At 36.8% G+C, this 14,661-nt stretch overlaps 1 protein-coding gene across 1 annotated transcript in view; it reads left to right on the plus strand.

Annotated features, from left to right (window-relative positions):
* LOC100931331 (putative uncharacterized protein ZNRD1-AS1) overlaps nucleotides 1–14,661 on the plus strand; it is a 71,375-nt gene that overhangs the window by 11,557 nt on the left and 45,157 nt on the right. The window lies entirely within an intron of this gene.

Genomic DNA, 14,661 nt, shown 5'->3' on the forward strand with positions numbered 1-14,661 from the left:
GTTTCTTCTGGAGATGATTTGCCTTTAGGATTGTCAGGGTTTGAAGTCTGTTCTCTTTTTTTAATAAAAGCTATCTATGGTCAGAGTTCTTTTTGCTTTACAAATTTTTCTTTTTAAAGATTGAGATCTTCTCTTAGGGCAAAGGTTGGGGAGGGGAGACTTTGTATACCAAGCTTCCTCTATAGGTGACAGTGACTTTATGCTGCCTTGAGTTGGTGTTGCTAACTTCCTTCTGGTGCTAGGTTAGTGTGACCAAGTCCCACGTTATTCTGGGGTTCAGAGGCTCACTTTTTGCCTTATGTATTTTTGTGGGATGTCTCACAGCTAATCTGCTGATGCACGAGCTTCCAATCAGGACAGAGTAGCCAATGTTACTGTATTTTGGCTAAGAGCCTCCCAATAGATTCTCCTGGGTACCTGTGCTGCACCTGTACCTGCACCTGGCTGCTTTCTCTCCCTCCCTCCCCCCAGGAAGAGCTCAGATGAAGACCTGTCTACTCTCTGCCATCTTTATTCTGCATCTCCCCTTTTTTTTCTTTATAGATTTCTATATAAATTATAGATTTATATAGATATATATAGTGTAATATACTCTTCATGGTATGTATGAATATTGACAATGAATATGACAATGACAAAATCCCATTTCTAATGTAAGTTTTCAGAAATATGAACCCTCCTCTGTTAAAGGCCAACTCTGAGGAATCAGAGAATTCAGGCCAGACCAGGTTTTCCTGTAGCTTGTCTGGAATCCAAAGGCTGTGTTAACTCAGGATGTTGGCCCACTATTCCTCTGTTGTCTCTTGGGAAGTGAATTGTCTTTTTGATAGCAAGAAAGCTAGGAAACAGCCAGGGAAATGTTCTCGTGAGAAAGTTGCTTGTTATGGCTATGTCTAAAGATATATAAACCCCTACCTTCAGATAAATAAATGGAGCTTATTCTTCACATCTCCCACTTGGTCCTTGTGATTCTTTCTCTCTTCATATTCAGTTGGCATTAAATCACTATGGCAGGCATCCCTGGTAAGCCACTCCCAGCACTCCTCTCCCTCCTAATGCCTTTGTGTCTTTCTTTCTCTTCACCTAATTTATATAATCGCTAATTTTACCTTTTCCTTAGCTGGTAGGCTAAATTCTGAAAGGAATTTAAATATATTCTAAAAGAGAAGTGAGGTTTGAGAGGAAAGATACCATGAGGTATAATGGGGTTAGGAGAGATGTGGCAGGGGGAAAAGGGTAAGGGGAAAGAACATGAAACTGAGTGTATGGTGACTGACAAAAAGGAAGTCAACAAACATGGTATGTGTCATAGGTAGATTTGTAGGCAAAATTTAGCTTCAGGGACTAGACATAACTTGGATTTCTGATTAGAATACTTCCATAGAGGATGGGAGCATGGAACTAAACTGATCTCTATCAGAACTTTTTTCCTGCCTTCCCCTGAGAACAATTCTATCAATGCTTCAGGTTTCTTTCTGCCTACCACACCCACCATTCAGAATCTCATAATTACTCTTATATTTTTTCTTTTTGATCTGTTCTCCAGATCTGTCATTTTTCTTCTAAGATGTTTCATATTCTGTTCTATTTTTTCATTCTTTATTTCATCCTCTTATTTGTTCATCTCTTGTAGCTTCACTGGCTTTCCCTTCTGCAATTCTAATTTCCCAAGAATTATTTTTTTCTTTGAAATCCTTATTTCCCTTTCTAGTTAGTTAACTTTTTTCATAATCTATTTTTCTTTGCTATTTTATTTTTTTTAAAAACAGTTTTTTCCCCTCATCTATTGGGAGGCTCTTAGCCAAAATATAGCAGCATTGGCCACATTGTCCTGGTTCAGAAGCCATTGGAACAGCAGACTGGCTGTGAGACCTACAAAGCTATTATAAATGGCAAATAGTGAGTCCTTGAACAGCAGTGAATCCTTGAACCCCAGCATAACAAGTAGGACTAGCTGCATCCACTCAGGACAGAGGAAGGAAGTCAGCAGCACTAGCCCCAAGGCAGCATGAAACCACTGTTGCCTGAAGAGAAAGCTTGGGATAATCTCCCCTTTGCCCCGAGAGCAGACCTCAACTTTTAAAAATGAGCAAAAAAGCAAAAAGAACTTTTTTTAAAAATAAACTTTCATGGGTAGCTTTTATAGAGACAGGGAAAAACAGACCTCAAACTCTGAGGACACTAATGGCAAAAACCTTTCTAGATGAAGCCTCAAAGGCTGATGAGTTGCTCTCCATCTCAAAAGTTTGTCTTGGAAGAATTCAAAAAGTATCTTAAAAGAGAATTAGAAGAAAGGTGGGGAAAGAAAATGAGAGCTTTGAAAAAGGAAACAAACTGAAGAAAATCACTCCTTAAAAATTTGGCAAAATGGAAAAAAAATTACTACTTAAAAATAGATTTGGCAAAATAGAAAAAGAAAACAACTTGAAAGGCAGAATTGGTGAAATGGAAATAGAACAACTCCCAAAAAAGTAGAATTGGTGAAATGGGAAAAAAATCTAATGAACAAAACAACTCATTTAAAAGTTCACTTGGCCAAATGCAAAAGGGGATAAAAAACCATAACTGAAGAAAATAATTCACTAAAAATTAGAATTGAACAAATGGAAGTGAAAGACTCAACGAGATATCAAGAATCAGTCAAACAAAACCAAAAAATAAAGAAAGAAAGAAAAGAAAAAATAGAAGAAAATGTAAAATACCTCATTGGAAAAACAACTGACCTAAAAAATAGGTCCAGAAGAAACAATCTAAGACTTGTTGGACTACCTGAAAATGATGAAAAAAAGCAGTCACAGCATGACTATTTGAAGAATGAAAGTCTCTTAACACAGTTTGCTTCAGTTCTTCGTCTGTAAAATGAGCTGAAGAAGGTAATGGCAAACCACTCCAGTGTCTTTGCCAAGACCACACCAAATGGGATCATGAAGAGTCATACAGCTTAACAGCAACAAGTTTGCTTTAAGGAGGAGGCAATGGGAAGACTTTTCAGAACAGGTTGTGCCTGAGCTAATCCTCAAAGAAAGAAAGGAATTCTAGCGGAATGGAAATAATACATAATTCCCTAAATTACAATTTACAGAACAGGGTTACAAGGCTAAATAAACTTTTCATCTTCTTTTAGCTATTTAGTTGATTCTGTCCCAAAGCTGTTGTATCTTTGAAAATTCTCAGGGAGGGTTTTAGTTTTTTCTTGAATAAGTTTCCCTTTTGTTTTAGGGAATAAACAAGACAATTCATAAAATTCAGATAGAACAGAATCTACTGTAAAAATAAATAGTAGTCTCATATCATTTATGGCAAAGTTTCCAATTTTAACATACAAACCATTTTAAAAATTACTGACTTAACTTTAGTATATGAGATTCCCTAAATTTTAATGAAATGTTCCAGAGTCAAGAAAAGATTAAGTGTCAATTTTTATTAACAGGATCCTCAGAATTCTGACTCTCCATAACTCAAAAGCAGGCTATTTGTTGGCAGAGTTTTAAAGTAACAACTGTGATCTAGGGACTTCTGGCCAAGATGGCAGAAAGGACACACCCATATCTACTTAAGCTCTGTCTTTTCTCTCAGAATAATTTATTTCATGACAAGCCTCAGAATTAGTGCTTGACTGAAAAAAATCACAAATAATTACCAAGAGAAGATATCCTTGAAATTCGCCAGAAAAGATTTGCATTTGCTCATGGATGGGGATGGATAGATTGGGCACAAACTGAATGCAGGCAGCGGCAGCACAGCAGATGGGTAAGGCAGACAGTTCACAGCTGAGCAGATTGGAGGGGAGGGTGGGGTGTGATCTCAGCCATCTCTGTGGGGAGATCTTTAACACAGTGTTGGCTACTTTGCCCTGGCAGCAAGCCAGTAGACAAGCAGAAAAGCTAAAAACACAGGGGGTAAAGACTACAACCCCAAAAAGCTAGCACCACACCCACCCGGAATGTCTCAGCAGCTCTCAGAGTCTCAGAATGCAAATGTAGTGCAGCCATTGCTGCACTGCTAGCGCCTCGTTGCTGCCCCCCCCCAAAAAAAAGCAGACTGCATTTGTTTTTCTTGTTAGTTTGTTTCCTTGGATTCTTCTTTGACAAAATGGGCAAAAAATTAAAATGGACCATAACCACTGATAGCTTCTATATGGATAGAGAGCAGACTTTAAACCCTGAGGAGACTAAAAACAGACTGTCTCCAGATGATTCCCCAAAGGGGGGAATATGATCTGGTTCTCAACATACAAGACTCTCATAGAAGAAATTAAAAAGGCTCTTAAAAGAGAGCTAGAAGAAAAATGGGAAAAGGAAAGGGAAGCTTGGCAAGAGTCTGGATAAGTCATCCCACTCATTTAAAGATAGAGTGGCTAAAGAAATCAAATCCTTGAAAAACAGAATTAGTAAGTTGGAAAAAATTAGCTCTTTAAAAAATAAAATTGGCGAAATGGAAAAAATTCCATAAAACAAAACAACTCATTTAAAAACTCAATTGGACAATTAGAAAAAGATATTAAAAAAGTGAGTGAAGAAAATAACTCATTAAAAATCAGAATCGAACAAATGGAAATGAATAACTCAAGGAGAACACCAAGGATCAAACAAAACCAAAAAAAATGAAACAATGGAAAAAAATGCCAAATGCCTTTGTGGGAAAATAAGAGACCTGGAAAATAGATCTAGGAGAGATAATCTGAGAATTATTGGACTTCCTGAAAAATATGATGAAAAAAAGAGCCTGGACACTATTTTCTAGGAAATTATCAAAGAGAACTGCCCAGGTGTTATAGAAACAGAGGGTAAAATAGACATTGAAAGAATTCGATTACTTACTGAAAGGGACCCTAAATTCAAAACTCCAAGAAATATAGTGGCCAAATTCCAGAACTATCAGATGAAGGAAAAAATACTGCAAGCTGCTAGAAAAAATCAATTCAAATATAGAAGAGCCACAATAAGGATTACTCAGGATTGAGCAGGATCCTCATTAAAGGATCAAAGGGCCTGGAATATGATATTTTTAAAGGCTAAGGAACTTGGTATGCAGCCAAAAATAACTTACCCAGCCAAAATGAGCATCTTTTTCCAGGGAAGAAGATGGACATTCAATGAAATAAGTGAATTTCACCTATTTTTGGTGAAAAGAATCGGAACTAAACAAAAAGTTTGATCTACAAATATAGAACTCATGAGAAACCTAAAAAGGTAAAAACAAATATTGGGAAGAACTATATTTCTGCTATAAAGATATATAAAGAACACATGTATATTTTGTTCTAGAAACAAAGAGGTGGAAAAGGAAATTGTACCCAGAAAAGGTTAAATTGGGGGTACAACATCTTATGAAGAGGCAAAGGAGACCTATTATATCTGAGAGAAAGAATGGAGGGGAATGGCATCAGAATTGGCTTAAAGAGAAAAATATTAGATATATTCGATTTATGGTGAAACGTCTTCCACCTCATTGAAAAGTGGGAGGGCAAAAGTGAAAAGGGAAGGAGTAAGCTAAGTGGAAGGGAGTAAGCTAAGTGGAAGGGAATACAGAAATTGTGAGGAAAAGGGGTAAGATGGGGGAGGAACTCTAAGGTGAGGGGAGGAATACTAAAAAGGGAGGGCTGTGCGAAGCAAGTGGTGCTCACAAGTTTAATACTGGGGAGAGGGGTAAGGGGGAAGAAAAGGAGAAAAGCATAAGTAGGAGTTAACAAGATGGCAAGTAATACAGAATTGGTCATTTTAACCATAAATGTGAATGGGGTAAACTCTCCCATAAAGAGGAAGTGGTTAGCAGACTGGATTAAAAACCAGAATCTTACAATATGTTGTTTACAGGAAACACACTTGAAGCAGAGCGATACATACAGAGTAAAAGTTAAAGGTTGGAGCAGAACCTACTAATGCTGCAGGTGAAGTAAAAAAAGTAGTTGTAGCCATCCTGATCTCAGATCAAGCAAAAGTAAAAACTGATCTAATTAAAAAAAACTAAGGAAGGACACTATACCATGCTAAAGGGTAGCATAGATAATGAAGCAATATCAACATTAAACATATATACACTAAGTGGTGTAGCATTTAAATTCTTAAAAGAGAAATTAAGAGAACTGCAAGAAGAAATAGATAACAAAACTATAATAGTGGGAGATCTCAACCTTGCACTCTCAAAATTAGATAAATCAAACCACAAAATAAGAAAGAAGTTAAAGAGGTAAATAGAATACTAGAAAAATTAGATATGATAGCTCTCTGGAGAAAACTAAATGGAGACAGAAAGGAGTACACTTTCTTCTCAGCAGTTCATGGAACCTATACAAAAATTGACCATATGTTAGGGCATAAAAATCTCAAACTCAAATGCAGTAAGGCAGAAATAGTAAATGCATCTTTTTCAGATCACAATGCAATGAAAATTACATTCAATAAAAAGCCAGGGGAAAATAGACTAAAAAATAATTGAAAACTAAATAATCTCATCCTAAAGAATGATTGGGTGAAACAGCAAATCATAGACATGATTAATAACTTCACCCAAGAAAATGACAATAATGAGACGTCATACCAAAATGTGTGGGATACAGCCCAAGGGATAATAAGGGGAAATTTTATATCTCTACAGGCCTACTTGCATAAAATAGAGAAAGAGAAGGCCAATGAATTGGGCTTGTAACTAAAAATGCTAGAAAAGGAACAAATTAAAAACCCCCAGTCAAACACTAAACTTGAAATTCTAAAAATAAAAGGAGAGATTAATAAAATTGAAAATAAAAAAAAACTATTGAATTAACTAATAAAACTAAGAGTTGGTTCTATGAAAAAACCAACAAAATAGAAAAACCCTTAGTAAATATGATTAAAAAAAGGAAAGAGGAAAATCAAATTGTTAGTCTTAAAAATGAAAAGGGAGAACTTGCCACTAACGAAGAGGAAATTAGAGCAATAATTAGGAATTACTTTGCCCAGCTTCATGCCAAAATTTGATAACTTAAATAAAATGGAAAAATACCTTCAAAAATATAGTTTGCCCAGATTAACAGAGGAAGAAGTAAATTGGTTAAACAGTCCCATCTTAGAAAATGAAATAGAACAAGCTATTAATTAACTCCCTAAGAAAAAATCCCCAGGACCACATGGATTTACATGTGAATTCTATCAAACATTTAAAGAACAATTAATTCCAATGCTGTATAAAGTATTTGAAAAAATAGGGATTGAAGGAGTCCTGCCAAATTCCTTTTATGACACAGACATGGTACTGATACCTAAACTAGGTAGGTTGAAAACAGAGAAAGAAAATTATAGACCAATCTCCCTAATGAATATTGATGCTAAAATCTTAAATAAAATATTAGCAAAAAAAATTACAGAAAATCAACCCCAGGATAATACACCAAGTAGAATTTATACTAGGAATGAAGGGCTGGTTCAACATTAGGAAAACTATTAGCATAATTGACTATATCAATAACCAAATTAGCAAACCCATATCATCATCTCAATAGATGCAGAAAAAGCCAAAAGCCTTTGATAAAATCCAACATCCATTCCTAATAAAAACACTTGAGAGGATAGGAATAAATGGACTGCTCCTTAAAATAGTCAGGAGCATCTATTTAAAACTGTCAGTAAGCATATGTAATGAGGATAAACTGGAACCAATCCCAGTAAGACCAGGAGTGAAACAAGGTTGCCCACTATCATCATTACTTTTCAATATTGTATTAAAAATGCTACCTTTGGCAGTAAGAGTTGAGAAAGAGATTAAGGAATTAGAGTAGGTAATGAGGAAAGCAAATTATCACTCTTCACAGATGATATGATGGTATAGTTAGAGAACCCCAGAGATTCTACTAAAAAGCTACTAGAAATAATTCACAACTTTAGCAAAGTTGGAGGATACAAAATAAATCCACATAAATCCTCAGCATTTTTATATATCACCAACAAAATCCAACAGCAAGAGATACAAAGAGAAATTCCATTCAAAATAATTGTTGATGGCATAAAATATTTGGGAATCTATCTACCAAAGGAAAATCAGGAATTATATGAGCAAAATTACAAAACACTTTCCACACAAATAAAGTCAGATTTAAATAATTGGAAAAATATTAAATGCTTTTGGATAGGCCGAGTGAATATAATAAAGATGACAATACTCCCTAAGCTAATCTATTTAATGCTATACCAATCAGACTCCTAAGAAACTATTTTAATGACCTAGAAAAAAATAACAAAATTCATATGGAAGAACAAAAGGTTGAGAATTTCAAGGGAATTAATGAAAAAAAAATCAAATGAAATCAAATGAAATTGGCCTAGCTGTACCAGATCTAAAACTATATTATAAAGCAGTAGTCACCAAAACCATTTGGTTTTGGCTAAGAAATAGATTAGTTGATCAGTGGAATAGGTTAGGTTCACAGGACAAAATAGTCAATAACTATAGCAATCTAGTGTTTGACAAACCCAAAGATTCCAACTTTTGGGATAAGATTTCATTATTTGACAAAAACTGCTGAGAAAACTTGAAATTACTATGGCAGAAATTAGGCATGGACCCACACTTAACAAGTACACCAAGATCAAAAAGGGTCCATGATTTAGGCATAAAGAATGAGATTATAAATAAATTAAAGGAACATAAAATAGTTTACCTCTCAGACTTGTGGAGGAGGAAGGAATTTGTGACCAAAGACAAACTGGGGAGCATTATTGATCACAAAATAGAAAATTTTGATTATATCAAATTAAAAAGCCTTTGCACAAACAGAATTAATGCAAACAAGATTAGAAGGGAAGCAACAAACTGGGAAAACATTTTTACAGTTAAAAGTTCTGATAAAGGCCTCATTTCCAAAATTTATAGAGAATTGACTCTATTTTATAAGAAATCAAGCCATTCTCTAATTGATAAATGGTCAAAGGATATGAACAGACAATTTCCAGATGAAGAAAAGGAAACTATTTCCATTCATATGAAAGAATGTTCCAAATCACTATTGATCAGAAAAATGCACATTAAGATAACTCTGAGATACCACTACACACCTATCAGATTGGCTAAGATGACAGGAAAAAATAATGATGAATGTTGGAGGGGATGCGGAAAAACTGGGACATTGACGCATTGTTGGTGGAATTGTGAATGAATCCAACCATTCTGGAGAGCAATCTGGAATTATGCCCAAAAAGCTATCAAACTCTGCATACCTTTTGATCCAGCAGTGTTACTAAAGAAGGGAAAGGGACCTGTATGTGCCAAAATATTTGTGGGCAGCCCTTTTTGTGGTGGCTAGAAATTGGAAAATGAATGGATGCCCATCAATTGGAGAATAGTTGGGTAAATTCTGGTATATGAATGTTATGTAATATTATTGTTCTATAAGAAATGACCAGCAGGATGAATACAGAGAGACTGGGAAAGACTTACATGAACTGATGCTGAGTGAAATGAGCAGAACCAGGAGATCATTATACACTTCAGCAATACTGTATGATGATGTATTCTGATGGAAGTGGGTATCTTCAACACAGAAAAGATCTAATTCAGTTCCAATTGATCAATGATGGACAGAATCAGATACTCCCAGAGAAGGAACACTGGGAAATGAATGTGAACTGTTTGGATTTTTGTTTTTCTTCTTAGGTTATTTTTACCTTCTGAATCCAATTCTTCCTGTGCAACAAGAGAACTGTTAGTTTCTGCACACAAATATTGTATCTAGGATAGCTATAAGATATTTAACATATATAAAACTGCTTGTCATCTGGGGGAGGGGGTGGAGGGAGAGAAGGGAAAAGTCGGAACAGAATTGAGTGCAAGGGATAATGTTGTAAAAAATTATCTATGTATATGTACTGTCAATAAAAAGTTATTTAAAAAAATAAAGTAACAGTTGTAATGTCTGGACTAGCTTTTTGGTGGATCTCTGGACAAGCCTTGGTCCTTGGTCTTAGTGGAGGAGTGAAGGAGGGAGGAGACTCACCACAAAGATGGTGAAAGATGGAGTCTGGAGTCTTCTTTGTGTCTGTGGCTGAGACTCTCAGCTCCCAGTCTTCTCAGCCCTTCAATACCTCAGTATGATTACATCACTACAGCAACTGAGCATGTGCCAGCTGCAACCATTACATTACCATATCACACTAAGTATATGCCCAACTAGAGTGATTAACTAGAGAGAACCATTATTCCATTAATCACACTGAGTAGGTGCTTAACTATAAGCACCCTGCTGTCCTTGATTCAAGTATACCTTTCCAGAGTTCTGGCCCTCTACAAACAGTGAACTGCCTTTGTTTTCCTAAGGTTCCCAGATCCTTAAATCTTCTGTTAATGTTGAAGGCCAGTGGGTTTATGCCCATACTGGCTCACCATCCATGTAGTGGGCCAGTAAGTCCATGCCCATGTTGGCTTACCATCTCCCTAATAATTATAAAGACATATTGGGTAAAAATCAGGAATCTTGATGGAGAACACATGCAGTAAAAACAATTAGTAAGTATACTAATTACCCCTTAAAATGGTAAATACATTAGTATGACAATTTCTGCTATTTACTGCTCTGTTTCAACAAGTACCTTAGTATTGATAAAAGATTGCAACTATTCATAATTCTGTTGATCTTCATGGGCATCACAACTAGGCTATTTACAGTTTTGTGTTAAGTAATTGGTATTGATGGTTGGAGTGGGTACTGAAATATCAAAGTATAGAATGTACATTAACCCGGGAGGGATAATGATGTCAGCTGAAGTTAGCTAGTAACATTGTTACACTAGCACATTGTTATACTAGCCTAAAAGATATATTAAGCTGGCACTCGGATTAACAAAATGAAGACTGCAAAGCAGACTTTTCACTTGGCTTCAGGTACCCACACACTTGGTTTTCACTGGAGCTGGACTCCAACATGTTAACATTGTCAATGCAAATAAATTACAATTTACAAATTCCTTTAGTAGGTTTTAATTAGAGCTCCTTTAAAACTGCTTTTACTATCATATTTCAAGTAACAAATTTCACTGAACTGAGTATATTTTCTTTCTCTGCATCTCTGTATCCCTGCTGCAATCAGGGAAGGAGGGAAGGGGGGGATGGAGAAGAGAGACTGACTCTTTCCTCTATGCACTATCCTCCTAGTCCTGGGGAGGCTGACTTAATTTAGTTGAATTTGCTCCCAAATTACTACACACACACACACACACACACAAATTATCTGAAACCCCATGTAACATCAATTATATCCAGTAAAGCAGTTAACATTCATATAACATATTTTATGCTAAGCATTTTTGCAATAACGTGATATTCACAACAATCATTAATTTTCTTTACAAATCAGAAAACTGGGAAGAGAGAAAATAATTTGCCAGAAATCACACAGCTAAAACATCTGCACCTTAAGCAGAGAATGGTGAGTTTACCAAATGCAGAGGCTAACTGTCTTTCTCACCTCACACTGCTGTGCTTGGCACTGCTAGGGGCACCCAGATTCTTCCCAGGCAGTTGCTGGACAGCATCTACTGAAAGATAGGCTGGGGTGACTAGTGTGAGGACCTCCCTTTGATGGTAGTTTCAGAGACCAGGGCTCAGGGAAGCTGACCATAGGGACTGACCCACATTTCATCCCCACTCCTTGAAGCTGGGTTGGGGAGGTATTTGGGCAAGGTTGTGTGAGCCCCATGGCTGTTGCTGCTTTCATCATTTCCTCAGGTGAGGCTGAATTTGAGTTTCCCTACAGTTCTTCAGCATTCTCTTAATCTGCTCTGAGATGAGTGGGGCTAAGAGAGGTACATGGGCTATATCAATATTGTTAGTAATCCTCACCATTAAAATACATTCAGGATTCCAGGGTGAAACATGCTAAGTGATTAGAGTTGTGGATAGATAGGGTCCTTTAATACCTTCTGGAGTACTTTCCCAATGGAGCAGAAGGGGACTCTGTACAAGATAGGCATCAAGGAAGGATTAATAAAAAGTTGCTCTTTGTCCCATTTGTTTTTTCTCCCTGCTACTTCTTCCAGCATGGGGTAAACTCCTGGAATTATCCCCAATATATCAGGAATTTTTTCTTGCAATCTCAAAATGATGAATTGCTAAACTCCTTAATCCTCATTATCAAAACCCTGAGAATTTGCTAAGATGTTATTTTAGCAGGTTTATAATTTTAATTAGCTAACTTTATTTTGAAGCCTCCAACTTGGCCAGAACTGGGGTCCAATAAGAAAAGTCAGGCTTTTTTCCCTTTTTTAAGGTGAGAGTCAAGGATATTAAAAAATCTTTCCCATCTAATTACAGTATAGAAGTTTTTTTTTTTTCTTGCTGGCTGCATTTTAAATCTTTCCAGGTAACAAAATGTAGCTCACAGAACAATCATGATAGACATTCTGCATACAGACATAGGGAAAAAAATGACATGGAAGAGAACTGTCCCGTCTTTAACAAAAGACACAAAATTTCTCTTCTAATGTGAAAAAGGTGACAAGGTTATTTCTTTGCCAAAAGCCACCCTATAGCTTACTGCCTCCTCCTCCAGAGTTCCAGAGAAGGTGAAAAGGTATCAAAAGCTCCCTAGGAACTTTGCCAAAACTTTCAAGAATTTCCAATTCTGAGTGTCTCCAGTCAAGAAAAATTTGCTGAGCATGGAGCTGAAGATGACCTAGGCAAGTCTTCTTCCAGTTTCTTGGGGTGTCCCAACTATAGGATTTGAGGGAGAAAAGAATGAGGGGATTACCTTGACAGGGAGGGGATGAAGCTGGGGACACCAGACTCTCCCTGTAAGGGCCACCAAATTTTGAGGTTCAAAATGAGACCCCAGAAGATTGAAGTTGCAGATTAATGTTATGAAATATCTCAAAAGAATTTGCAGGCCCCTTCCAAGTGATGGGGCAAAGTTTATTATAATTGTAATACCAATTCAATTGGGCTACATTCCAAAAGGATTTAGCAAAGAATCAGGAGCAAGAAAATAAATTTATGGGAAAAGACAGAAAGATCCAATTTTTCATGTTACTGATATTCTAATTTTATGACTTAGAACTGATGAGTGGTTTGGTATGAACCTCAATATTAAATTTTATGGTTTAGAGGTGGGTTCGAAATAATAATCTGGTAGACATCTCACCATTTGTCTCAGAAACCATGTTATCTGGCAGTCAGCAATATTTGTAGGACTATACTATAATATTCCTAAGGCCAGGAGACTTTAGGATCATTGACAGATTGTTAGAACAATAGCACTTCTAAGGATTACTGCTATAAATCTCCTAGAAGTTGCAGTTCATCATCATGACAGGTAGTGTCCATTCAAATATAAACATGAGACAGTCCCTGTCTGCAAAGAACTTTTAAGTATACTAGTGACTACATCACATTGAAAGAGACTGCACTACATCACATTGCCCTTCAGGGAAAGGGGTCTTAGGACAGGCACAGGGATTATGAATAGACCATAAATAGAAGGGCACGTTCTTTCCAGTAGCATTGGAAGTTCTGATTTGACTATTGTTCCCTAAGAAGGAGGTGTTTAGCAGAGGAATTGATCCCTGGAGTCAGTCAGGGAGAAGACTCTGGTAGAAATCAGTTTAGCTCCATAGTCCTACACTCTGGGGTGGTTGTCCATTCTGAAATCCAAATTATATCAAACCCCTGAGATCTCTGTAGAGTTCTGGAGCAGTCTCACCTTGCCATGCCCTGTCAGAAATTCCAGTCATATCCCTGAAGTTCAATTTTTCTTATAAAATCTACTTATGGGCCATCCCATGGCTGCTGCCCTTCTTTGAGTCAGCCTGCCATGGTACTCTGCTTTGTGGTGTTTTCCCCCTTTTCTTCTCCCCATGCCTTCATTTTGTCTGTAATCTCTTCCTTAAATAAATCTACCTTTGCCAAAGAGACTGCACATTCTGAATTTTCCACATGACTGAAACCCAACTTTTGGTGCCTACCATCATCTGGTGTCTACATCACTCATATAATTTTGGTTCTCAAATCACATCATTTATCACATTGATGCGGCTTGAATGGTCTCAATTCCTGGTGGTCAAGTTAATGGCAATAAGAGAGTTGTTAGGAATCCCCTTTAAATTGGCCACAAATTTAGGAGCGAAAGAATTCACTCATTCCTGAATTATTAGCTGCAAAATTAAAGTTTATTGTTGGTTAGAAATCAGTTTACCAAGAGACTGATTTCTATAGTGGCAGATCTATTGGAAAATTATGTTTTGGCACTGAGAATGCTTTCTCAGTGGACAGAATTGTCCTGGCAAATTGCTTAGTCCAACTGCAAATAACTTGGTTGAGAGAGGCTGTTATATTGGGTATCTTGGTAGGGGCTGGGACAGCCCGAGTAGATCAGACCAAGTTGGGGCTGGGACAACTCAGATCAGGATTCCTCAGTCGAATAAGAATTTAGAATTTTGATTCTCACATCCTGAAAAGTTTGGGCTCTGTCTAGACTCCTTGGAGCCTGGAAGATCCTGATCAAAGGGGACATAATCTTAGAGTGATAATCTTAAAGGGAACAGTTCCTCTCCCCCTTCAATATCACCATGATTCATTTATTTTCTGTTTCTCCTAATCTATTTTGTCTTTATGTTGAGGAGAAAGACAACCCAACAAGATTAGAGTCAGTGTCATAGGTTTGGTGAAAGAATTTGCACACTCAGTCTCCAAGTTAGGTGG

This window comes from Sarcophilus harrisii, chromosome 4, assembly GCF_902635505.1.
Source record: "Sarcophilus harrisii chromosome 4, mSarHar1.11, whole genome shotgun sequence".
NCBI lineage: Eukaryota > Metazoa > Chordata > Mammalia > Dasyuromorphia > Dasyuridae > Sarcophilus > Sarcophilus harrisii.